Consider the following 26,807-nt stretch of genomic DNA (forward strand, 5'->3'; position numbering starts at 1 on the left):
AACTACAAGGCATTTACACAACCAAGTTCATTTCCAAATGTAGCATAGTTGATGAATAGTTATTCCCTTGCTTATTGAAACCAACATCAATTCATTGCTAGGTGTCAGTGGTATCAATCTATTGCTAGATTGGGTCTAGCAGGTCATCTGGACTTGTATGTCCACAAACCCTAGTCTTGTCTTTATTTTCTGGAGTCCAGTGCTTTTCTGACTTTTCAAAGCTCACAAAGTTGCAGCCTAGTTTGTTCTGTCTTCAATACTCATTCATAAGTCAGGAAAGAATAGCTACAAAGACAGAATCAATAGCAGGGTTGTGTGCTCAGAGCTTCATATTTATAAAATTTGGGAAACTAGTCACAAGTTCTATCCCCAATCAGAGGATTATGGAAATTAGTCCTTCTTTACTCAAATGCATATTACAAGCAAGAAAGAGATTTGAGTTGTCTGCTTGTGAGTCTTGTATACTACACAAACAATAAAAAGGCACACATTAAGTAGACTGGAAATAGCCATATAATTTCTGCAAATAATTCTCTGGCTCTCATTGATCCATTTCCTAATGTAGATGATTGTGAGGGGATGGCACTAGCAGCTGGAGGAAGAAGAAGATTAGGAAAAGTAGAAGATATGACTTGAACTTGATCTCAAAGAAAATGAATAATTCATTCCAAGAAGCAAACAATAAGGAGAGTTCTTTCCTGGCAGTTATTTTGAACTTCTGGCTTAACATGGCTGCAGTTTAGATTCAGGACTCTTCCTCTCCTCATCACCTATCAATATAAACTACCTCAAAAGGCAACCCCCCCCTCAAATTCAGATGAACAAAGGGTGTCCACAGTAGGGCACAGCACTTAAAGTACATGGGATATGGACATTTCCACACTATAATGGGGTAAAATAGCTCCCACCAAAATGCGAGCTGATCAACCCTCCTGCATACAACTTATAGAGCCAGGGTCAGAGTCAGCTCACTAGATGCAGAGGGTGACCAAGAGGCACCTCTAGATCCTTGGCAACTGACTAAGACACAAAAGACCTATCCATGAGAACAGCTAGACCTGAGACCCCAGCAGGCCAAAGAGCACAGACCTTGGGTTCAGAGATAGCACAAAGAGGAGTGGCACATAGTGGAAGCCATGGAGAGGTAGCCTCAGGCAAAAATCTCTCTCCTTAGCTCCATACACAGAGAGCCTGCCTTTCTCACTCAGACTCCTGACTGGAAAGGGAAGGAAAAAACCAGCTTAGTGATGGCAAATAATGCCCAGAAAATATAACTTCCAACCACCAAGAAGATCAAGAAGAAGGCTTTGGCCCTGGATAAATTTTATGGGGGAAAAAAACAGACTAAAGAGGAAAAGGCAGAGAATAACAAACAATTAAATGCATCCAAATCTTCAAAAAAATGGACCCTGGTCACAAACTCTTAAAGAATTTAAATCTGAGATTCTGAGAAAAATGGAGGAGTTTTGGCAAGAAAAGTTGGAAATAGTTCAAAAAGAAAATAACAGTCTAAAAGACAGGAATTCCCAATTGGAGAAAGAAGCCTAGAAATCAAATGAAATGATAAATAAATTGGAGAACACAATTAAATAACTGGAAGCTATGAATACGAGGATAGACCAAGTCAAAAAAAGGAAAATCAAAAGATTATAGTGAAAAACAGAAATTTATAGCAGAAAACCAGTCTCTAAAGACTGGTAGGGAAGGTAATTACATCCTGATAAAAGGCAGTATAGATAATGAGAAAATATCAGTACTCAACATTTATGCACCAAATGGTATAGCATTCAAATTTCTAAAGGAGAAATTACTGGAGTTGAAAGGGGAAATAAAAAGTAAAACTGTACTAGTAGGAAACCTGAACCTTCCTCTATCAGATCTAGATAAATCAAACCAAAAAATAAGTAAGAAGGAGGTAAGAGATGTGAATGAAATCTTAGAAAAATTAGAGTTAGTAGATATGTGGAGAAAAAGAAAAAGGAACAAAAAGGAATACACCTTCTTTTCAACAGTGCATGGTACATTCACAAAGATTGACAATATACTAAGGCATAAAAACATGGCAAATAAGTACAAAAGAGCAGAACTAATAAATATAACCTTTTTAGATCATAATGCAATAAAATCATAATTATTAAGGGTACATGGAGAGGCAAATAAAAAATTAATTTAAAATTATATAATATGATTCTCCAAAACTGGTTAAAGAACAAATCATAGAAACAATAATTTCATTGAAAAAATTACAATGATGAGACATCTTTTCAAAATCTATGGGATGTAGGCAAAGCAGTACTCATTGGGAAATTTATATTCTTGATAATATTAACAAATTAGGGAGGTCAGAGGTCAATGAATACGACATGTAAATTAAAAAACTTTAAAGTGTAAGGGTTAAAATTGTGGTTGAGACTGAATGTAATAATTATATTTGGTCACCAAGGAATTTATTTTTAAAATCCTAATGAAACACCCAAACTCAGCTGGAAATTTTATGGTGATTTAATTACAACAGGAGGAAGAAAATATTAGAGGGAGAGAGAGAGAGAGAGAGGGAGAGAAGGAAAAGAGTTTAACTCAGCTCAGGCTGAGCCAAAGTGAGAGTTTAAGGTCCTGGAGAGCCAAGGCAGAGAAGGGAGTCAGTCCCTATCACTCATGTGACCGATCAGAGGGAAAGCTGTCTGCAGGACTCCTCCAAGCTCGAGCTCCAGGATCGAACTGAACTCTAGCCCTCTCCACAGGAAGTCACGAGAACTCCTGAGGATGTTCTCTACCTCACTTCCTGCATCTCACATGTGCCAATGGTGGCTCAAGTTTGACTTAGGACAACCCAGAGTTCTGTCCTTTTTCTGCATATGTCTGTTGAAGGCCATTTTCTCAGATAATTAAATCTTGAGTTTGATGCAGACCTTCCTAATCTTGTTAAACTGAGTAGGGTAGAGAATGCAGTGTTTCCAAGACCTGATTCTGTTATTCCAAGTATCTCCATTGTTACTGATGTAGAAAGGAAACAAGACTGACAGTTTGTGGGAGAAGGGGCAACTGGGAGTGGCAGTTGGGTCTTGTGATTAGCACTTCCTTCTGGCGGGATTAGACTTCCTTCCTGGTGTTGAAGGAGTGTGGAGCTTGTTCAGTCCAGTCTGGTGTCATGTGCCTCTTCTTGGTTCAGCCTGAAGATATAGGCCCATTCATCTCTTAAGGTCAGACCTTGTTGCTTTCTGTGTACTGCTAAGATTCTGAATTAGACAAAGCAAGGACTGATATAGAGTAGACAGGAGTGGGCCAAACCCTCTGCCAACCTCTGGGGCCTGGCCTCAACTCTGAAGCTGAAGAAAAAACTCCAATCCCAAATGGTTATTAAACTTTATATTATTTGAATTCACAGTCAGATATGTGGACTATATTTTCTTGTCATAGAGGGAGCTGAACTTCAGTTCAGTCATTCCAGGACAAACAGTCCTTATAGGACCCCTGCTGCTTCCTCTCAGCAGGGGGCATCTCTCTCCTTTGCTTCACCAAGCAATATTCCCTCTCTCCCCTCAACTCCTCCATACCCTATACAAACCTCCCATTATCCCCCATTTTTCCAATCCTCCATTTCCTTTCCCAAAATATATAACACTGATCAGGAAATAGCTAAATCAAATCTTCTAAAGAATGGTCTGATTAGGTTGGAATAGTTTTTTTAAAATTCACAAAAGTGAACAAATTTAAAATCCCCAGATGAAAACTAAATTATAGATCCTAAAAATTAAAGGATAAATTAATAAAATCAAAAGTAAAAGAACTAAATAAATAATAAATAATAACAATAAATAAATAATAATAATAATACATAATAATTTATAATAAGACAATAAGGTGGTATTTTGAAAAAAATAAAATAGACAAAGTACTGGTCAATATAATTTAAAAAAAGGAAATAAGAAAATCAAATTAACATTATCCAAAAATGAAAAAGGAGACCTCACCTCTAATGAAGAGGAAATTAAGGCAATCATTAAAAACTATTTTGTCCAATTATATATGGCAATAAATTTGGCAATCTGGGTAAAATGGATGAATATTTACAAAAATATAAATTGCCTAGATTAACAGAAAAAGAAATAGAGTACTTAAATAATCCCATATCAGAAAAAGAAATTGAACAAGCCATCAAAGAACTCCCTAAGAAAAAATTCCCAGGACCTGATGGATTCACCATTGAATTTCTATGAAACTTTCAAAGAACAACTAATCCCAATACTATACAAAATATTTGACAAAGAAGGAGTACTACAAAATTCCTTTTATGGCACAAATATGGTACTGATTTCAAAGCCAGGAAGGTCAAAAACAGAGAAAGAAAGCTATAGACCAATCTCCTTAATGAACATAGATGTAAAAATCATAAATGGAATACTAGCAAAAAGACTCCAGCAAGTGATCACCAGGGTTATTCATTATGATCAGGTGGGATTTTTATGAGGACTGCAAAGATGTTTCAATATTAAGAAAACTATCCATATAATTGACCATATCAACAAGCAAACCAACAAAAACCACATGATTATCTCAATAGATACAGAAAAAGCCTTTTGACAAAATACAACACTCAGTCCTATTGAAAGCAACACTAGAAAGTAGAGGAATAAAAGAGTCTTTCCTCAGAATAATAAACAGTATATATCTAAAACCATCAGGAAGTATCATCTGCAAAATGGATAAATTAGAAGCATTCCCAATAAGATCAGGAGTGAAAGAAGGATGGCCATCATCACCATTATTATTTAACATTGTACTAGAATAACTAGCAGTAGAAATTAGAGAAGAAAAAGAAATTGAGGGTATTAAAATAGACAATGAGGAGACCAAGCTATCACTCTTTGCAGATGATATGATGGTCTACTTAAAGAATCCTAGAGAATCAACTAAAAAGCTAGTCAAAATAATCAATAACTTGAGCAAAGTTGCAGGATACAAAATAAATCCACATAAATTATCAGCATTTCTATATATTTCCAACACATCTCAGCAGCAAGAGTTAGAAGAGAAATTCCATTAAAACTACCCTAGACAATATAAAATACTTAGGAATCTATCTGCCAAGAGAAACACAGTAACTATATGAATACAACTACAAAACACTCTCCACACAATTAAAATGAGATCTAAATAATTGGAAAAACATTACTAGGAAGAGATAGCATAATAAAAATGACAATCCTAATCAAACTAATGTACTTATTTAGTGCTATTTAACCCATCAAACTACCAAGAAACTTTTTTTACTGAATTAGGAAAAAAAAAAGTTCATTTGGAAGTACAAAGATCAAGAATATCAAGGGAAATAATGAAAAAAAAAGTGAAGGAAGGTGGCCTAGCAGTACCAAATCTTGAACTTACTATAAAGCAGTGGTCATCAAAACAATATGGTACTGGCTAAAAGACAGGAGGGAGGATCAGTAGATTAGGCTTGGGGTAAGTGACCTCAGCAAGACAGTCTATGTTTAACCCAAAGATCCGGGCTTTGGGGACAAAAAATCCACTATTTGACAAAAAGTGCTGGGAAAATTGGAAAACAGTATTGGAGAGATTAGGTTTAGATCAACATCTCATACCCTAGACCAAGATAAACTCAGAAAGGGTGAATGACTTGAATGTAAAGAAGGAAACTATAAGTAAATTATGTGAACACAGAATAGCATTCTTGTCAGATCTTTGGGAAAGGAAAGATTTTAAGACCAAGATAGAGTTGGAAAAAATTACAAAATTTAAAATAAATAACTTTGATTACATTGAATTGAAAAGGTTTTTTTTACAAACAAAACCAATGAAATCAAAATTAGAAAGGAAGCAAGAAATTGCGAAAAAAAATCTTCAGAACAAAATCCTCTGAAAAAAGTCTAATTACTCAAATTTATAAGAAGGTAAATCAATTGTACAGAAAATCAAGCCATTACCCATTTGATAAATGGGCAGGAGACATGAATAGGCAGTTTTCAGATAAAGAAATCAAAATGATTAATAAGCACATGAAAAAGTGTTCTAAATCTCTTATAATCAGAGAGATGCAAATCAGAACAACTCTGAGAAGTTTAATGTCAAACAGAGGAGTTTATATTTGATACTAGAGGTAATGGGGAACATAAGGGAGCCATTTAATAGCAAGTTTATACTCATAATCAAAAATTACAGGGACCTTGTTTACCTAATTTTTCTTCAGTATGTGGGTTTCAAGCTGGACAGGACTTTAGAGTTCATCTGGTTTGACTCCATCCCTTATTTATTAGCAGGGGAAACTGAGGATCACAGAAGTTAAGGGTTGAACCTTTAACAGTTAATAAGTATCAGAGGTAGAATTTTAACTCAACTCTTCTGACTCTAAATCTGATGTTCTTTCCAGCATATCATGGCAACTATAACCTAGATGAAGTTAGAACTCTGGAGTTGATATTAGGAGAACGTGTTACTTATACATGAATTTCTCCAATCTGTCTACTCTACAGGCATTACTAACAAAATATAAAAACTATGAGAATATGTGTAATCAGAACAAATTTATTCCTTTTTTCAGTTTAGTAAAACCTAGACCCAAATGAATATGATTTAGTTGTTCATGCATTCACCAGTGATGGTGATGATTCATTTTTATAGCACTTCACTGATTAAAAAAAGCTTCTCATAATCTTATTTAATTTTTACACTCACCATGAGAAATAGTGCAAATTTTATTATTCATATTTTAAATGAATAAACTGAGGTTTAGAAAAGTAAAATTATTTATCTAATTCCATATAGTTCATGAATGGCAGAGCTGGAACTCAAAACTAGAACTTCCATCATAGAATTCAGTGCTCATCAGAATAAACCATATTGTGTAGTGTGATAGGGTATTCAATCAGGAAGTCAATCAACTAGAATTTATTAAATCTATACTTAGGTGCACACCAAGATAAACTCAGAATGGGTGAATGTCCTGAATATAAAGAAGGAAACTATAATTAAATTCGGTGAAACCAGAATAATATACTTGTCAGATCTTTGGGAAAGGAAAGATTTTAAGATCAAGCAAGAGTTGGAAAAAATGACATAATGTAAAATAATTTTGATTACATTAAATTAAAAAGTTTTTGTACAAACAAAACCAATGAAACCAAAATTAGAAAGGAAGCAACAAATTGGGGGGAAAATCTTCATAACAAAAACCTCTGACAATGGTCTAAATTACTCAAATTCATAAAGAGCTAAATCAATTGTACAAAAAATCAAGCCATTCCCCAATTGATAAATGGGCAGGGGACATGAATAGGCAATTTTCAGATAAAGAAATCAAAATTATTAATAAGCACATGAAAAAGTGTTTGAAATCTCTTATAATTAGAGGGATGCAAATCAAAACAACTCTGAGGTACCACCTCATACCTAGCAGATTGGTTAACATGACAGCAAAGGAAAGTAATGAATGTTGGAAGTGAAGTGGCAAAGTTGGGACATTAATGTGCTGGAGGGCAATTAGGAACTATGCCTAAAGGGCGCTAAAAAACTGTCTGCCCTTTGATCCAGCCATAGCACAGCTACATTTGTTCCCCAAAGAGATAATAAGGAAAAACACTTGCACAAGAATATTCATAACTGCATTCTTTGTGGTAGCAAAAAATTGGAAAATGACGGGATTCTCTCCAATTGGGGAATGGTTGAACAAATTGTGGTATATGTTGGTGATGGAATACTATTATGCCCAAAAGAATAATGAACTGGAGGAATTCCATGTGAACTGGAAGAACCTCCAGGAATTGATGCAGAATGAGGGGAGCAGAACCAGGAAAACATCGTACACAGAGACTGATACACTGTGGCACAATTGAAAGTAATAGAATTCTCCATTAGTGGCAATGCAGTAGTCCAGAACAAATCGGAGGATTCTATGAGAAAAACTACTATCCACATTCAGAGGGAACACTGTGGGAGTAAAAACACCAAAGGAAAACAACTGCTTGAATACATGGATCGAAGGATTATGATTGGGGATGTAGACTCTAAATGATGATCCTAGTGTGAACATCAACAACATGGAAATTGGTTTTGATCAAGGACACATGTAATACCCAGTTTAATTCCATGTCAGCTATGGGAAGGGGTGATGAGAGGGGATGGAAAGAATATGATTCTTGTAACCAAGGGAAAATGTTCTAAATTGAATAATAAAATAAAATTTTCAAAAAATAAATGAATGTATACTTATGTGCCAGGCACTTTGCTAAGGACAAAGAAAGTCAGGATAGTGTCTGCTATCAAGGAAGTCACAGACTAATGGAGGAAACAATATGCAAACAACTATGTACAAATAAGATATATTTATATCTATAGAAATATACACAAATACATATATAAATACATATATATGAACAAACATAGGTACATATATTCATATTTATCTATATGTCTGCATTGGTCTATATATATGTATGTAGCCACATAAAGTTTGTTTATTTATAAATATATATATATATATATGAGATTATACAATTTAGAGCTAGAAGGGATCATAAAGATGATCTAGTCCATACCTCTTATTTTACAGATGATGAAAATGAGACATGAGGGTCAAATAATTTATCCGAGCTTACAAAGGTATTAAATAATGATATCTTCTAACTCCAAGTAAGCTGCTCATTTCCCTTCACCATTGATAAATAGCAAGTTGTCTCTACCCTCAGGAAGCTAACAGTCTTTTAGGAGGAATATAATCTCTTTCACAAAGGAGACTGCAACTATGTGTGCATATATTTGCAGGTGTACACATGTATATATGTGCATGAATATATATATAAGGATATCAGCATATTCATAAACAAATATGTACATATACAGAATAAATACAAATGAAACTAAGATAATTTGAAATAATGTGGTTAGGAAAAGAGAGCATATATATTGTATATATATTTATATACACATCTATAGATATACATGCATGTATGTACACATGTATGTATATATGTACATATATACAGGATAAATACAGAGAGAATAAATAAAAACAAGATCATACAAGGTAGTTTGAAGCAATGTGATTAAGGAAAGAGATCACGAGCAGTTGAGAGATCAGAAAAATCAACAAAGTGAAAATTCTGTATTGGATATATGATTCTCATGAATAAGGTACAAGTAACAGCCAAGGTAGAAATATGACAAGCTCTTTTGGGCAAAGCAAGCAGTCCACCTTAGAATATATAATAGAGAAGGAAAGAAAAGTCAAATTTATTCTGATATACACTCTCCATTTGGGGAAAACAGATTTCAAAGGATCCCGAAGGAAGGCTACATATGATCCTGTGGTCTACATTTTTACAGAGAGAGTCAGCAGAGGAGGAAGGAGAGAGTCTTAAGAATCGAGTTCTGAAGACCTTAGAGAAACAATTTCCACAAGTAAGAAAATGGAAATCTTGTTTCTGTTTTCTCTGCCAAGGAAAATTATTTTTGGACTGAAAAGAAGAGAGCAAATATGCTAATATTAAGTTAATACCCACAATAAGTAGGAACATGGTTAAAGAGCACTTGGCTGCCCTTAATGAGTCCAAGTGAACTGCATCCTTGGCTCCTGAGGGAACTGGCAGATGTGGTTGCTAAGCTATTGTCAATGATCTTTGAACAAAAAGGATGGAAGAGAAGAATAGTGAAAAATTGAAGAGCAAATGTTTTCCCAATTTTTTATAAAAGGAGGATTCTGGTTCCTAAAACCTTTAGTGCAGTGAATTTGACTTAGATTACTAGCAAAATATAAGGATGTGTTCTTATTATTAATGATGATTATAACATAATTAATAATAATACATTATCATGATTTAAGATAGCATAATATATTAATGTCATTGATGATGAGAATAAGCTAGTTGGTGAATATCAATAATGGAAGTGAGGAATCAGAAATAGTCTTCATGCCTTAAAAAATTGATAGAGGCTCAGTGTATTGAAAGCCAGGCCTAGAAATATGAGATCCTAGGTTCAAATCTGGTCTCAGATACTTCCTAACTTTTTAACCATGTGACCCTTGGCAAGTTACTTATCCCTCATTGCCTAGTCCTTACCACTCTTCTGTCTTAGAACCAACACAATACTATGTGTCTAAGATGGAAGGTAAGGGTTTTCAATCATGTCATACCTTGTATTTCCCCTTTTTTGAGAGTTACTAAACCAATAGATAATATATAATAATATTAGCAAATATTCTGATAAAAGTCACTTATATAAGTAGCTAAATGATGGGATGGATAGAGCATTGAATCTGGAGTCAATAAAATCAGAGTTCATATCCCACCTCAGACAATTAACTAGCTCTATGACACTGAGCAAATCACTTAACCTATGTCTATCTCAATTTCCCATTTGTAAAATGGGCATAATAATAGCACCTACCTCCCAAGGTTTTTGTAAAGATAAAATGAGATATTTGTAAAAAGAACTTTGTAAGTCTTAAAGCTCCACATTAATGCTAGCTTTTCTTACTACTATGGGAAAATTTTAGCAATGTAGGCTAGACTAAAGTATTATTAGGTGTATTCTGAATTGTTTGAATGGATAAATCCAAAGAACAATCTAATGATTCAAGATCTACTTAGAAGGCAATCTTCAGTGGAGTTTCTGATGATCTCTGCTTGCTTCTTTTTTTTTAAACCCTTACCTTCCATCCTGGAGTCAATACTGTGTATTGGTTCCAAGGCAGAAAAATCGTAAGGGCTAGGCAATGGGGGTTAAATGATTCGCCCAGGGTCACACAGCTAGGAAGTGGCCGAGGCCAGCTTTGAACCCAGGACCTCCCATCTCTATGCCTGGCTCTCAATCCACTGAACTACCCAGCTGCCTCCTCTCTGCTTGCTTAATATTCTTATGAATGATTTTAATAAAAGCATAGAAGGTGTGTTTATCAAGTTTGTAGATGACATAAAGCAGAGAGGAATAGCTTGAGTGGTAGGAATGAGATAAACATGTATATAAAATCTACTATATGCCTGATACTGTGCTAAGTACTTTGTTAATATTATCTTATTTCATCCTCATAACAACCCTCCGAGGTAGGTGCTATTGTGGTTCCCATTTTGCAGTTGAGGAAACTGAGGCAGCAGAGGAAAGTGATTTGCCTGGGTCTCACAACCAGCAAGTGTCTGAGTTTGTATTTGAACTCAGGTCTTCCAAACTGGACGCCCAGTGCTCTGTCTACTATACCACCGAGCTGTTTCCAGGTTACACAGTAGATGACAGAGCTGGGATTCAAAACAAACAATGGGCAGAGCACTGGGCCTAACTTGAAAACATAAAATTTAATATCAGTAGGTTTAAGTTTTAAACATGGATTCAAAAAATCATTTTCAAATATATAACACATGGGAGCCATATATAGATAGCAGTTTGAAAAATCTGTGAGTTTTTAGCAGATTCCAAGCTCAATATGAATCAATAATGTAATTGGATGTAATGTGGATGAAGGAGGGGGCTACCCCATCCCTTCTTTTGGCATAGCTTCCTCTGTGGTCTGTTTTCTGCACAGCTTCTTCAATTCCTTTTGCCCCATGTAAAATAATTCTCTATTACACTGTCACATCTGTAACGTTTTTCTAAGTCACTGATGAAATGTTAAAAATCACAAATCCCCAGGGTACTTCATTAGGAACCTCCTTCTAAGTTGTTATTGCTCATTTGGCTGGGTTATTCAAGCAGCTCTGAATCTTCTTAACTGCCCCATCATCTAGCCCATGTCTCTCCATCTCTTTGGCAAGAACAGCACAGGAGACTGTCAAATGCTTAGCTAAAACCTAGATAGACTATATCCATCACATCCCCCCCTGAACTACTAGTCCAGATACCTTGTCTGCAAAGAAATGTTTTGTCTGGAATAATCTGATCCTGATGAAGACATATCCTGTCTTTTTGTGATCATTGCTTCCCTCTTCTAGATATGCTAGCTATTATCAGTCCTTCAGTTACTCAAACACTTGAAAGCTTTTCTGTTCTTCCTGCATCTTCTCTTCTCCAGGGTATTCTTGTTTTTTCCACTGATTCTCATGTCATGGACTCCAACTCTCTCATGCTCATGGATACCTTTCTCTATATGGATTTCAGCTGGTCCATGTTCTTACTGAAATTCCATATCCAGAATGGAATATAATACTTCAAATGTTTTCTGACCAGGACATAATGCCTTACAATCATCATGTCAAATCTTTCTGCCACCTTCTTGCTTTATGATATTGATCAAGTAATTTCTTTCCCCTGAGCCTCCGTTTCCTTATCTATAACATGAGAGTTTCAATTATAATAAAGTAACAATGAAGATGATGATGACACTTATCCTATCATCCTCAAAGTTTCATGGATTTTGAGCTAGAAGGGACCTCAGAGACAATCTAGATCGGGGATTCTTAATATTTTTTGTTTCATGGCCTTTTTTGGCTATCTAATGAAGTTTGTGAATCCTTTCCTAGAATATTGTTTTTAAAGGTTTAAGATAAAATACTGGAGTTACAAAAGAAACTAAATATATTGAAATAATGAGGGTGTATGGGGTATTCAGGGAGGTCTAGAACCTCTGGTATGAGAGCTGCTTTGCCAAGTCCTTTTCAGGGCTGCTCATCCATTTTTTATGTCTACTTTTCACTCAACCTTCACCTGTGGCTCCCAGAAGCTGTAGCATGCATAGTAGAGAGGTAACTAAACTAGGCTGAGGGTAACCAATAGACCTTTTGGTGAATTATGGGGATGTCTAACCCAAGCATGTAAAGACTTCCCCCAATGGAATAGACAAATGAAAATAATTTATTCTCATGGCCATGAAGAGATAGGCTAAATCTGGTGCTGGGGAGCACTTGGTCAGACCTATATAAAAGGCCCCATGGTAATCCATTGCAACTGAAACCATTGCCAATCATCCCAACTATTTTTCTGCCTCTGGACTTGGATCATTCTGAAAGACAGTAAATCTAGTGACTGTGGAACTCAGCTTCACTTAAGTACAACACATATGCAAGTGAATTCATCACCATCCTGTTGTCCCTGGTCCTCTTTGAAAAACAAAAGATGAACAATAACAATTGAAATAATGAAGAACATTTTGCCCATATAGAATTCCTAGATCCTTTCTGAAACTTACCAGTGCAGGTGCTCTATGGACCATCAAGTAAAACCCTTGTAATCTAGTAAAAAAAAAAAAGAAACTGAGGCTCAGGAATTTTAAGTGGCTAGATGAAAGTCACATAAGTAGTAAGCATCAAAGGTAGGTTTTAAACAAAGATCCTCTGGTTTCAGAGTGAGTGTCATTTCTCTTACCACTCCATCTTCCTAATAATATTTGTACAGATTATTTCATATAGTTAAGAACTATAGGAAATGGATGGCACTTTGGGAGCCATCTTCTGCAGCTCTTTTATTTAATTTTATTTTTTATTAATAGAATTTATTTCCAAGTATCTCAGCCTCTACTTCCTCTCACCACACCATAGAAGGCATCATCAGGCAAACATGTATGTTGTAAACCTTAAAATTTCTTAGACTTGTGCATGTTGGAAATTTCACCATTGGAAGGTTTCATGCTTGTAGGGAATTTCCAACTGATAGTGGGAACTCTATTGGAATGTGAACCCCATTGGCATGGGAGGTTCCTCCTCCTCCCTTCTTAAGATTACTTTAGGACAGAAACCTTTTGCTGAACAATGGAAAGGGCTTTGACCTATGTTTAAGCATAGAACAGGAAGTTCTTTGAGTCATGATTGATTTTAGAATTGATACAATAGAGATGCTTGGAATGACAGAACCAGGTCTTAGAACTTCCAATCTCCACCCTGCTCAGGGTAACAGGATTTAGGAAGGGCTGCAGCAAAGGATCAAGATTTAATTATTTGAGAATATGACCTTCAACAGACATGTGCAAAGCCATAGACCTCTGGGCGGTCCTGGGTTAAGCTAGAGCTACCATTGGCACAGGGAAGACATGGACAGTGATTGGTAGATGTGAGAACTGAGGGGAGGGAACTTGGATGGTTTCCTTAAAGATAGCAGGGTCTGAGGACAGAGGAGGAGGTTGGAGAGTTTTTGCTCTGAGAGGTTGTGCTCTGAGAAGCTTGCTCTGAAGGAAGCTGGAGGTGGAGGCCCCTGAGACTGTTTCTCCATTTTGGTCATGTGAGTGATAGGGACTGATCTCTTTTCTTTGCCTCAGCTATCTAAGGGCTTGGGCCTTTTGGCCCAGCCTAAACAGAAGGGGTATTTAAGCCCTATTCCCTTCTCTCTCTCTCTCTCTCTCTCTCTCTCTCTCTCTCTCTCTCTCTCTCTCTCTCTCTCTCTCTCTCTCTCTCTAATACTTTTCTTCCTCCTGTTTGTAATTAAACTCCATAAAAGGTTGACTGCTGACTTGAGTTTTCATTAAGGAATTACATAGCTGAATTCCTTGGCGACCTTAAATTAATATATATCAGTCTTTTAAAGTGATTTCCTTGTCACAATGTATAGATCATGTCTTTTGTGATTCCACTCATTAGTTTGTTTTCTGGAGGTGAACAATCACAAGTTATTCTTTAAACATTAAATCTGTAGTTATTTATAATGCTCTCTTGGTTCTATTCATTTCACTCTTCATTATCTCATGTAGTTTATTCTAAGTTTTAAAAAAATAATATGCTTACATTTTTTTATGCTGTAGTAGTATTCTATCACACTCATATACCACAATTTGGTTAGCCATTCATTCCCCAGTTGATGGACATCCTCCCAATTTCCAGTTCTTTGCCACCACAAAGAGAGCTGCTATAAATATTTTGAAAAATACAGATTCTTTTCATTTTCTCTTGATTTCCTTAGGAAATAGACCGAGAAATACTATTGCTGGATCTAAAAGTATACACATTTTCAGTGCTCTCTGGAGATAATTCCCACTTGCTTTCCAAAATGGTTGGATCAGTTCACAGTTCCAACAATATTGTATTAGTGTCTCTACTTTTCCAACATTTGTCATTTTGACCTTTTGTTATTTTAGTCAATCTGATGGGTGTGAGATGATACCTCAGAATTGTTTTGGTTTTCATTTCTAATTTAGAGCATTTTTGTTACCTATCTATATGACTTTGACTTCTTCATCCCAAAACTGTTCATCTTTTGCCCATTTATCAGTTAAAGGTTGACTCTTATTCCTATAAGCTGGACAAATTTTCTATGTGTTTTAGATATGAGACCTCTACCCAAGAGACTGTTAAATTTTTTCCCCAGCCTCTTTATTTTATAGATGAAGAACAGGAAAGCTATGGAGATTTAATGGGTTTCCCAAAGTTACAAAGGTAGCAGATAGTGAAGCTGGGATTTGAATCCAGATCCTTTGACTCCATAGGCAGCATTCTTTCCACAAATATAAACTTCCAACTTGCCTACCATACTGCAACTGCCACTTGAATTATGAACCTATATCCTAGTTTTCATTCAAAAAGGAACAAAGCCTACCTGGGACCAAAAGGCAATGCATTGTTCCAGAACTTGTTTGTACTCTGATTGACTTGGGAGAGTGGGAGTGATCAGACAATTTAATTTTCACAGGTAGTTTCAAAGAACAGGAATATTCCATGTTCTCTGATTGTCAGCTCCATAGAGGTGGTTGTGGAGGGGTGGAGGGAAGAGGCAGGATACTAGCTCCTTTCAGCATTACTGGTTAGCAGCTCTTATAATCCTGGGCAATCTAAGGCTGCTGGTGGGGCGGCTATGAATAGGTTCATTGAGTATTTCCCCAGAGTTGGTACACTAGACAGTATTTTAGGAGAATCTTAACACTGCAATAAGAATGGATTGATGTTGCATCAATTTCTATTCTCATTTCAATAAAAGAATCAGGGACAGCATTAGAATTTTACTGCCTGAGATGTTTGGTGAATTACAGTGAGGTTCAGTGTTGGAATAATGTGATTTTCCCCCTCCTCCCCACACTGTGCTCTGCTCAGATTGGCAGGTTTCTCTGCCTGTTCTTCATGAGACTGATATAGCACTAGACAGGGGATTAACCCTCTTGGATGCTAAAAAAGGAAGAGATTTGGGTTGTTTATAACTTCCAGGGTTGCATTCTGAATGTGTGGTCCTGGGGGAGTCCAATTTTTACAGCATATGGCACACCAATAATTCAGGGAACAGAGCACACATTATCGGCCTGTGGTACGCCTTCTTCTGCCAAGGAACCAGGAGGACTATAAGAAGCAGATTAATTTATCTCCATTCTGGACAAATATTACAAGGAGAAATAAATTCTACTGAATTACTTGGGCAAGTCATATTGCCCTCTGGGCCTTGGTTTCCCCAATTGTAAAATAAATGAAAAAATGAATGATTGAAAAAGCATTTATTAAGTACTTTCTGTGAGCCAAAGGTTGTTAAGCATACAAATACAAACACAAATCAACCTTTTCCCTCAACTAGCTTACATTCTGATTGAGGGAGACAACATGTATAGAGAAGTAGTAGCCAGAGAAGGGCATTTTGTTCTGAAAATTTGCAAGGATAACAAATGGGACTATACAGAAATACAAGGATACCTGCATTCCTGCAGCAATATCAGAATTGATTTCATCATGGTTGAAGAATGGGGAGGAGGAAGGGGCTGAGGCTATACTTGCAGCAGCTGATGAGTCAGTGATGAAGGATGTAGCAAACCTATGGTATGCATATAAAAATGGCACACAGAGACCTCTCTGTGAGCAAGTGCCACCCACCAGTTATTTACTAGAAAGGCAGAGGGTCTTCACAATGCTACTCCCTTCTCTCTCTCTACCATGCCTCCCAATCCCTCTGCCCAGCAGCCCACTTGAAGCACTTACTCCCTGCCCTAAGCAGGGCACCGGGTTCTCCTCCCTTACTCCCTCCCCTGCCTGGGGTCAGGCGTTAAGCCATGGAGGGGGGTTGGGGGAACAGACATGGCACACAATCTCTAAAAGGTTCACCATCAGTGGAATAAGTCTGTACCTACCTGAAATAGTGAACCACTCATCATGATAGCAAAGCTCAGGGCAAAAGTTCCAGAGATGAAAAGAGTAAAATTTCCAGGGCATGGGCTGTGGTCTCATTGGCAAGGTAGCTGGAAAGAAGATGAGAGAAGAGAGGAGGAAATTAAACTCATTATTTACTAAAATCTCTTCCAGATATAAATGTATATCCCGGGTATGATTTACTAATGTAGCTAGGTGGCACAGTGGATAGAATTCCAGGCCTGGAGTCAGAAAGATTAGAGTTCAAATCCAACCTCAGATACTAACTGTGTGACCCTGAGCAAGTCACTCCTGTTTGCCTCAGTTAAGTTAGAGAAAGAAATGACAAAACACTTCAGTTTCTTTGCCAGGTAAACCCCAATAGGGGTCATGAAAAGTCAGATACAACTGAAAAATAGGTAAATGATGTTGATTTACTATATTCTTATAACAGAAAGTGCAGACTTTAAGTATCAAGTAAGTTTTAACTTCAGTTTAGCCTCCTGACCTGGAACAAATCATTTATACAGACTGGATGTCAATCTTCTGAGTTTTCAATGCCTCTAGGCATTGGCTTTGGTAATCTTCTAAACCCCCTTCTTGACCTGAAATTCTATATTCTATGTTCAGGTCCTTTCCAACTCTAATGTCCTGTGTTCCAAGGTTTCTTTGTGTGTTGACATTGTATAAAATGTACTTGACAATCTATAAATGTTCAAGTATTCCAAAACTTTCTGGTCCTACTATCTTGTCCACTATTAACTCCGGCTGTTGTTTCATCAGTCATTCCTCATTACTGAGGAGAATGGTAAGAACCAGAGACTTTCCAAACTGGAAGACTGAACTCCCAGTTCATTTGAACTATCTTGTTGCCCCAACAAGGAATGAAGGCTTGACAATGGAATAGTGACAATTTGATTCACTTTGCAACATGATAAGGCTCAGTACCAGATATAGGGGATACAAAGATACAAACGAAATATTCCCAGCTGTCCAGGGGCTCACATTCTATTTAGAAATTAGAACATTTACACAAAGTAATCGTTAGAAATTGTTTCATTGTGTAATATAATGCAAAGTAATTTCTAGAGGGAGTAAGTGCTAATAACAGAAGACAGCTTGTGAGTTATTAGAGGGAGAAAGAAATTGGAGGTGAGGAGAAATTGTCTTCTAGAAACTGGGAACCCTTTTAACCATGACATGGAAGGAAATTGAATACCTCAAGTTCCTGTGCCTGGAATAGCCAGTTTGTCTGGAAATAGCGTTTGACTGGGATTTGAAACACAGCCCTACTCTTTTCTACCTATGAAACCTTGAGCAAGTCTCTTATTGTCGATGGGCCTCATAAAGACAGACGGGTTTTTAACCTGGAGTTCTCAGAGCTCCAAAGGGTTTTCAGAGGGAGGGACACCTTTGTTTTCAGTAAGCTCTAAGTAAAATTTGTATTTTCTTTCTTTATTAATTAAAAAAAGTTCTTCTGAGGAGTGTAGAGGCTTCACCAGACTGCCAAAGAGATCTGTGAAAAAATAGCAAAAAGGTTGATTAATTTCTGGACTAGGTAATTTCTAGGATTCTTTTAGGTTTAAATGCATTAGGACTCAAGCTTTTCTTCTTCCAACTATTTCCCCCACTTTGCTTGTGGATGAGGAGTGAACTTCTATATGGTTCTAAAGCAATTATTTTAACCATGCAAATTAGACAAAGTAAACCAGTCCTTTTTTCCCCCTGTGGATTATTAAGTGAACAGCTGCCTCCAAATATGTTTGCAACCAGCTAATTCAATGGCTGCATGTACTTGCATATTCATGGCTCCCGATTGAAAATACAAACTTGTAGGACCTCCTCATCAGGGCTTTAAAAGTTAATTTATCTTGACAATTTAAATAAATACACTTCCATAAGCTTTAGTGACTCTTCCATAGTTGTCCCTTCAATCGAGCAGAAAGGGAAAAGGCTGTGATGGCCAGCTCCAGACTAGCATTTTCCATGGAAGTCAAATTTATTGGTGTGGATTTCTGGTTCTCTTGCCTCTTGTTTGTCTGCTCTGACAGCCCGTCTCTGTGAGCCCCTAACAAAATCTGACATACTCCAGTCTGTTTGTTTTTGTTGTGTCTCCCACGAAAATTTCCAACCATCTGATGAAGCCAGGGAATCCCAAGCACTGCCTGCATGTTAAACAGTGAAACCCACTTTGATGGGGTGCAGGGGTGGGGAGAGAGAGAAAGAGAATAAATCCCATTTCCCCTTTATTCTACCCTCAACCACCTTCATTCCTATTAGATATATTGGGGAGATTTTGTGGCAGAATATGGGAGGTTAGAGGAGGCAGGGGTAGATGGGATGTCATGCTATTCATTTGATTGAACAATCATGAAGGATTACTTGTTCTCATCTATTTTTCCATTTAAGAATAAGGAAAATATGGGACTTCTCTGCTTTCTTTTGTCTTTATTAACAATATCAAATAATAATATTATTCTATATTTACAGAATGTACTAATATTAACAAAGTGTTTTCAATAGGTAGATTGTGAAAACTACAAAGCAATAAACTATGCTTAAAAATTAGAGAAACAAAGATCATCAAACTGACATAAGTCCTATTTCTCCTGTAGCACTCTGCCCACCAGTTCATCCTTCAGTACAGTTATGGGAGATCGAGTGCTATGGCCCTTTCCTCATTTACCCAGGCCTTCATGACCTACAACTATTTTCCTTTCCCTTCTACTATCAGTAGAGTAATTTTGAGGAAATGTCTTCCTACATCTATGGGGAAGAAGTGTTCCCAATAAAGTGTTAATATACACTATGAATACATTTTATATGATTCTCACAATTATCACAGGTAGCACAAATATGAAGTGGCCATGGAATCCAACCTCCACTTTTTTTTTCTCTTGTCACCCACACAGACTTCTACCACCATTACATGCACCAACTCTGGAATTTGTGCCATGAAACCCATTATTCCTTTTAGGAAGACTATACAACAGTTCATTGATGGATAGGGCTAATTCTTCTCTGGGCCTCTCCACTCTTCTACTGTGTACAATAGCTTCCCTATTGGCTAGTCCTCCTCTTTCTTACTGCCAGAATAGTATTAAGCTTGCAGAAAAATGTAATCCTTAGTCTTAGCACTAAAGATCTTTTCTAGTTCTGCTCATTTGTTTGGACTCTGAGATATATTTTACCAGTGTTGTGGGGGTGAAGAGGTATATCCCTTGGGTTCAGGAAGGATGCCTTTCTGCAAGAATGCAAGACTCCAAAACTTAGCTTAAAAATAAAAAAAGAGAAATTTATTAATTTAGAGAGTAATGTTGAGAATGACCAGGAGGATAGTTCAGGTGGAACAGCAAGATGGAAGGCTGATCCTTAGGAGGACAGCATGGATGGAAAAGCTGTTCCCCAGACAACATCAGTTCTGGGGATTTTATATTCTTTACAATAGATGCTGTGTCATGGTGTGGATGTGACTCTAGAGTGGTAAATAAACCCTCAGGCATTCAGTCAGGGGTTTGGTTATCTGACTGGGGTCTGCTTGGAGACATAGGGAATGACCTTTATAAAAGAGTCTTTTGTTTTAGGGAACAGACAGATGTCTAAGATGTAGCCTCTTAGGATCGAGGTGCAGCCTGGAGGTGCATCTCTATGTCCATCTTAAATCTAAAGGAGGATCAAAGCAGCACAATCATTTCAGGGTCTTATAGGGGCCATTAGATGTTTTAGGCTAAGAGTCTCCAGAATGTAAGGGAGCAAAGGAATTTCCCTGATAAGAGTTTACCTGAGTTTCTGGGGGTACAATGCCCATGTCACTCAGTAGATGGTGGTGTAGGAGAAAGTAATACAGAACCTTTCTACCTTCAATCAGCTCTTCCAAGTAACAAAACTTTTCTTCTAATTAGCTTGTCTGAGAAGCAAAGTTTTAACTATAGCCCACTCTTTCAAATGGTAGATGGAAATGTAGATGCTGAGGTCTTACAGTGAACCTGCTCTTAGGACACTTTAGTCACAATGGAAGGTCTGCTTTTGCCCAACATATCTGCCCTGGAGTAATCTTATGTGAAATGACTTGTTTCTCTCTTATGATGTGAAAACAAAGTCTCAATTTCTATCAGTCAAATTACATGTGGGCAAAATAAAATTATCTTGTAGTCCCTAAATAATTCTAGGTATTATGATTTCCTGGATATCAAATTTTAAGTCTTAATATCACTCATATGTAAATTGGAGACAGGAAAACTGGATATTTTGGTCATTTTTTACTCTCTATAAGGGAAATTATTCTTAGAAGCTTTTTTTTTTTACAGTTTCTCTCACAATTATCTTGTATTTTCCCACTTTCTTTCAGTAAAACTGTCAATATTATAAAATGCCACCATCTTTTACAGATGAAAAAACTGAGGTTCAGAGTTTAAGTTACTCGACAAGCTTCACTCAATCAGTAAATGTTGGAGATGGGCCTTGAATCTATAACTCACAATTATGCCTAACTCACAGTCCTTTTTCCAGTTTCTCTTGCCTTTTTATTTGAACTTTCGTATGAAGTTCATCATGTCCTACCTTTCTTTTAGTTACTTACTCTTACAGAACACTTTACTATTTATAGTAAATGCATTGAGAGAAGGACTTGTGCCAGTTTGATGATTTTTGAGTTCCTAGGTTTTAAGTATAGTGTATTGAGTTTCTAGTATTTTAAGTATAGTGTATTGCTTACAACAGGTACTCAATTTTATCAATTGAATTGATCATTTCTCTGATGGGATATGGGGAAGATTTGGAGCCAGAAGCATGAACCTGAATGCAGTCTGCTACTCATGTGCCCTTGGCCAATTAACATACTTTCAACTTCCTTTAAAGCAAGAAGTTTATAGTAGATCATTTTAAGACTCCTTCTAGTTCTTAATTCTAAGATCCCATGGAGCATATCAGAGGGAAATGATGCAACAGTAGTTTTAACTTGATGTACCTGAGTTTCTTCTCTGGTTATGAAATGTCTTTACCAGCACTAGAAGGCATCTTCCTAAGACATTTGGCAGCCAGAAATTGAAAGTACAGTTAGAAGAGGCAGATAAGTAACATAGGGGATAGGATGCCAGCCCTTGAGACAGGAGTTCCTGAGTTCAAATATGTCCTCAGATACTTCCTAGCTATGTGATCTTGGGGGAACCACTTAATCCCCATTGTCTAGGCATTACCATTCTTCTGCCTAGGAATTGATTATAATTATTCATTCTGAGATAGAAGATAAGTTTTATTTTGTTTATTTTTAAGAAGTACATCTAGAACAGAAGACTCCAATGTATATTGAAGTATCAAATATGGACTGGGTAAAGTGAGCAACAAGATAATTGACTAGACATTTTCTCTGATCCCCATGCCCTCTTCAACCTTTTCTAAACAGAAATTATGCATTAAAGATAAAATAACTTTAGTTTTTTTTCCTATGGTGTAGGACACCCCAAATTCAAAGGAAGATAAACAAAAATAGGAACTGACATTGATCTTGAAATCATTTAGCAACTCCTATGTCCCATGATTCTCATGGTGAGAAGACCTAATAACATTATACAGGTTTACTTCAAAATCAATATCCATATCTTCTTTTCCCTCCCTATTTCTAGTGCTATAGAGACCTTGGCTATAGGCTGAGGAATTTTGTTCAGGTGTTGACAGACAGATCAATCACAGCCCTTAATAAACAAAAGCCTACAGGAGCTGCAACCAAGTAGTACAAATGCTGCAAAGCTCTGAACTATTGGTAGTGGGGAGAACAGACTCTGAACTTTTAGTGCCATATCAGAAAACTAAGGAATAGAGAGAGTAGGATAGGCCACCAGGATAGGGTATGGTACATGTGGAGAGTTGCACAGTGCTACACTAAACCTAGGAAAATGAGCAAAGCATCCAGTTAGGGCCCATTCTGACCACCCCAAAATCACTTGGGGTAGAGATCTAGGCTGATGAACTATGAATTATCCATTGTGAGGAGGGAATGAGAAATTTGTGATTCAGCACCCAGGAAAATTATGATAAGAGTGGAATGAGTCAGAAAGTGAGTAATAAAGAAGATAAGGTAAAGAGGGGAAAGACTGAAAGTACCAAAGATTTCAGAAAGAAATATTGAACAGTATATAAACAGAGAAATCAATAGGAAAAATTGTAATAACAGAAGAAAATTTGGCCTTCATATGTAGTAAATGAATTCAGGCATTTATGAATGATACTCCAAAAGTGAGGGAAAATGATATAATATTTGATGAGACTGTGGAATTTGAGAAGTATATGGAACTACCATGTGCTACTCCTGAGTGGTTTAAAAGAGAAATGAGAATTGTGAGAGCAAAATTTATATACTATATACTAAAATAATAAGAACAGAAAAAACTTGAATTTGTATTTGCAAACCTCAGCAAAGAAATAAAAAAGAGCAATAGATTGGAAATGTAAATACACAAAAGTGAAAGAAGAGAAGTGAAACAGAAAGGTAGCTAAAAACAAGAACATTTAAAGAAAACATATTCATTATATAAGAAAAATACTGATCCCAAAGACAGAATTAGTAGAGAGAATTCAAGTATTATAGTTCTACCCAAAGAATACAACAGAACTAAAAATATTAATAACATAATAAAGAAAACTGGCTAGAAGAAAACTGACCAGAATTTTGAACATATAAAATGAAATTCCACTTGAACAAATTCATAGGAAGGCAGCTAGGTCGCATAGGAAATAAAGTGCCAACCCTGGAGATGGGAAGACCTGGATTCAACTGCTACCTCAGATACTTCCTAGCAGTGTGACCCTGGGCAACTCACTTAACCCCAATTGCCTGCTTCTTAATGCTCTTCTGCTTTAGAATCAATACTCAGTATCAATTCTAAACAGAAGGTAAAGTTGTTTTATTTTGTTTTTTTCTTTTAAAGAAAGAATTCACAGATCAACTCAAAACAAACAAATATAAGCTATAAAATCCAAAATCACAGTGATTAAATTCAACAATCCAATTCAGAAACAAATAATTCTGCTAGACAACAGAGAAATAAATTCAAAAACAAAGGAACGAACATTTAAATAATATAAGACTATTTTGAACTCAGGAGACAAGTAGGAAGGAATGCAATGCCTTCTGAAGGCAATGAAACTTAGGATGGCACCCAGTGATCCATCCTGAAAATCTAAGGTAAAGGTGGACATTCAATAATAAAGAAGAGTTTCAAACACTTTTAGAAAGAAAATAGAACTAAAGAAATTATTTATTCCTTGAATACCTTAAACAAAAGAATGTAGGAAATGCAGACAATGTCACCACAGAATGACAACAGAAATGAACAGCAAAAGACGTCTTTCTAAATGTATATAACACAATGGCAAAGGTGGAAATCTGGCAGAGACAATAGTGAAAAAGCAGATGAGGCTGGGGAATTTTGAACAGAACCTAGTAATATTCTTCCTACAGAATAATATATCTTTTGTTGGAGGGTACATGAAGAAGCATGAGAAGTACAGGGTGTTTTTGGCAGAGAGGGTTGTGATATACTAGGGCCAGATCCAGAGCTAGCAATGAGGGGAATAATGTACTCTGTGGATTGAGAGAAGAACCTACAGGACAGTGGTCAAGGAAGGAACAGATCATAAATGGGAGGAAAGGAAGGAAGCCTTACTTTGGGAGTATTCTAAGACAGAAGGTAAGGGTTTAAAAATTATTTTTAAAAATTTTGGGCAACCAAGAGGTCAGAGACAAGTGATCAGTTTAGGTAGGGGAACACACATAAATCATGAAAGCCCAAATAGGGGAGTAGAGCCCAGAGTCTATAACAGGGACCCCTAACACGGAGTCTATACAAAGAGATCTGTGGATATATTTCAGAGGGCCACTGAACTTAAATTGAAACTATTTCATTTTTTCTTTCTAATATTAAAGGGATTTTCTTAACCTCTCCCTCTGTCTCCTTAGGAGGATAGAGAGCGGGATTTCTACTAAGTATATCAGAACTGACAGGAGTCAGTGAGTCAGAGCTGAAGATTCCATTATCAGGGAGATCTGGACAGAGGAGAGGATGTAGCAGTCCTTTGGACAGGAAGTTATGGGGGAGAGTTGGTCAGTGAGGAGAAAAAGGGAAGCAGCTACTGAAAGTTAGGAGTCTTTTGTCTCTGGGATCTCTAGAGAGCAGGAAGTCTGTCTCTGAGGTAAGGCTCTCCTGGTAGTTGACTACTGACAGTTGGGCTGCTATAGAAAACTGATTGAAGGAGTGAGTGAGTGGTGGTGGTCTATTATTTTAGGGAGTTAAGTAATTAATGAATAATTTATAAATAGAGTAAGTTAACATAGGCCTGGTGTGCTAGTCTTGAGACAACAATTAGAGACAGGTTTAGGAAATGTTAGGTAGTATTAGGAATTTTAGGTATATTTATAGGGTGTAAGAGTAATAATTTCTCTTTCCTCTTTTCTATCTTTCTATCTGTACTTCTTCCTTAAACAATGTTTCTATTAAACTGCTCTCCTCACTTTGTAGAACTCACTAATTTAACCCTTACGATACTTGATAAGCAGCTAGAAGTTTGATTAACCTGTTAATCTTATGTTCCTCACTTTTTACTATACTATCCCTACTTTTCAAGAATACATAGGCAAAAAGTAGAAGTGCAGGAAATTTTTATAGGCAATTCAATATGGTACTAGGAATTATGACACACATAGTGAAGGAGGAGGTTCTAGACTCTCTCAAATAATTCCTTCTCACTAAGAGCATTGATGAGCTGGCAAAGGTCCCAGTTTCTGATTTTGTCAGACTGTTATAATTTTCAGAGTATTTTTCTGATAGGATTACTTCAAATATACCAAATTTACCAAATAATTTACCTAGGTATTTCTAAGAAGAAGAAACAATGGAAAGATAGCTTAATTGAGACTCAATTTGCATACCTTGAAGATTATATCTCTCAAATGGTCCAAATGATTGTTCAATGTACTGAAATTACCTCTCACTCTAATCAATCTGTCTCTTCTACTGTTCCTACTTCCTCTTCCAACACCATGACAGCTCAAGCAGAAACCCAAGAGAAAGAAACAATAAGAAACAATCAAGATACAGGCCTATTCCTCTTTTGAGAAGTACCAACCTTTAATCCTCAAGAAGAGTTAGTTTCCAGAAGACATCAAAAACCATTTACCACTCAGGATATTGTGGGATTTAAGTGGAGCATCCCTTCTTTTGAGGATGAGCCCAAAGCCATTATCAAAAGGCTAGAAAGCATCTGTCAACCATTTCATACAATCTGGATTGATTGTGAACATTTGTTAGAGTAGAGTTGTTAATGAAAAGAGAGAAAAATAAGGTTATCTTGCTTACTAAAGAGGCTTGGTGAAGAGGACCAGTTCACTGACTACTAAAAGACCCCAAATGGTATTTTAACAATGAAGCTTATTACACTAGATTGTGTCAGGTTAAGTCAGTACTCAAAGCTTTGAGGGCCTGTTCTGACAGACCGAGTAGCTGTACAAAGTTTGACAAACTCAGACAAGACATTGGTGAAAATCCTTCCCAGCTCATGGACAGACTTATAGAAAGAGAAGGAAGATATAGAGACCTAGATTTGACCAGAGAAAGGGATGTTAGATAATTGAGAAGACAGTTTGTGAAAAAATGTTGCAGGGTGGTCAAGGACTATTTCAAAATCTGCTGTCCTAACTGGCCAAATATGAACCTTGATGAATTAAGGAGATTGGCACTATATGTATATAATGGGCATGAAAAGAGAAGATGAAGATAATAGTGATTTAGTGGAGGCATTACGAAAGGAGATGAAAGTATTAAAGGGAAAATTTGAAAAAAAGAGATACAA

The sequence above is a fragment of the Monodelphis domestica genome, chromosome 7, assembly GCF_027887165.1.
Source record: "Monodelphis domestica isolate mMonDom1 chromosome 7, mMonDom1.pri, whole genome shotgun sequence".
Classification (NCBI taxonomy): domain Eukaryota; kingdom Metazoa; phylum Chordata; class Mammalia; order Didelphimorphia; family Didelphidae; genus Monodelphis; species Monodelphis domestica.